This window comes from Schistocerca americana, chromosome 6 (assembly GCF_021461395.2).
Source record: "Schistocerca americana isolate TAMUIC-IGC-003095 chromosome 6, iqSchAmer2.1, whole genome shotgun sequence".
Lineage (NCBI taxonomy): Eukaryota > Metazoa > Arthropoda > Insecta > Orthoptera > Acrididae > Schistocerca > Schistocerca americana.
In genome coordinates, this window is record NC_060124.1 from 524,236,133 (window position 1) to 524,238,000 (window position 1,868).

The window sequence follows — 1,868 nt, forward strand, 5'->3', positions numbered from 1 at the left end:
TAAGTTTTCTTGCATGTGGTACCACTCTGTCTTAGAATGAGAGGCGTAGTCACCTTACAAACCGCCGGATGTTAAGAAACACAACCATATCGCTATCACAAGCAGTCTTGGTTGTACAGGTGCACACTAGTAGCCATGTTAAAAGCTATACTGGCCTTATAAACCTAGGTATGCCATTACCTCTGAATGAAACAGCAATAGCTGTACAATGCAGTACTCAATTCCTCTGAATGTTTTCTTTTAAACTGCAGTAGTGAATTTACGTCGTGGGTGCTGTCACTGTCAAAGTGAGACACATGCAGTGCAGACAAGTCGACAAATAGTTTATTCGTTGGATTTTGATGTTGTTCTTTGGTTGTTGTATTTGGTATTTATTCTGAAAGTTGATGTCTAAAATTGTTATTAAAGATTATAGCAGTCCTGATACATGGTAATTCTTTTGGTATGCCATATAAGTAGTCAGGGTACATATAATGTTATCACTTAGTCAATTAGCTACAGTCATTAGTTTGCTTGTAATAAAATAGGTAGCACAAAGCATGTTATGAAAGCTTATACCACAAGTTATGTTAAAAACAAAAGTGTCACACGGTGCAATATGACAATGATGAACAAAACAGAAGGCATGGCCAAACTCTTTCTCTGGTTGCTTGTTGCTATGGTAGCTCTTTTGTGAACAATCAACTGTCAGTCACTTGTTATTGCAATCCAGGTGTGAGCCTGGGTATATCTGAACTGTGTGTGATAATGAGATCAACACTGCACGGTACTGTGTACTGGGACAACAGTGACTACAGTCCTGTACTTCAGACAGCTGAAACTTGTCAGCCCATACTATTTTTCTCATCAGTGATGGAATAAAGGAAAAGAATTTAGAACAATACATTTTTTCCAAATATATTTCACTCTTATTTGTGTAGAACTGGTACATACTATTGCGACACGTACAGGTATGCCTTAGGTCCATAAAGAATTCTGGTTCATGATATTAGAATGCCACTGTCGAATTTGTTGTGTCACATATTAAAAATAAATGTGGCTACTCCACAATGTTTCATTGCAGTATGGATCAGTATATGACTCCATACACAATCAATTAACTCGTGACTGTCAGTTTCAACATACAATGGAAGCTCAAATAACATGCTAATATGGTAAATACCATCACATAAACTTTGTGTGTATATTAATAACATTAATTAATGCACATATTCTTTTGCTTTGCAGGTAACCAGGAAAAGAGAAGATTCATCTCATCCTCTTTTCCCCTATACTAAAAATTCTGAATATTACATGAAGGCTCTGACTTATCCAGAAGACTGGAACAAAAGGAAACTTTTTTTCTGTAATTGGTTGATGTTGGATGAAAATAAATAAATAAAGCTATAGTCTTTCTTATAGAATATTTACCAACATCCTGTCCATATCAGCAAAAGAGCTCTGTGCATAGCATAGAACCACAATTTCTAACAAAAACAACATTTATCAGTCAACAACTTCCACCTGTAAGGAAAGTGTCTTTCAAAGTGAATCAGGCACAGAACTGTACAACAACCATCCAGACTATAGAAAGTAGGTAAAGAAATGAAGCCTATTAAGAAAAAAAAGGAAAAATTAACGTTTTTGTAATGCAAAATAATGTAAACTACCTTAAAATGTTGTATTAATGTTTTTATGCACATTTAATGACAAACTCCTTGTCAATTTGCATCAATTCATTATACTGTACATAATGAGATGCATAATTCCACGTTGTCCTGTGATTGTATAAGATATCACAGAGGAAGGAGAACAGAAAGACACTACTGATATATAATAAGTCTTTACCAGTAGTTTTTCTGAACATAAACTGTAATCTGCATCTGATT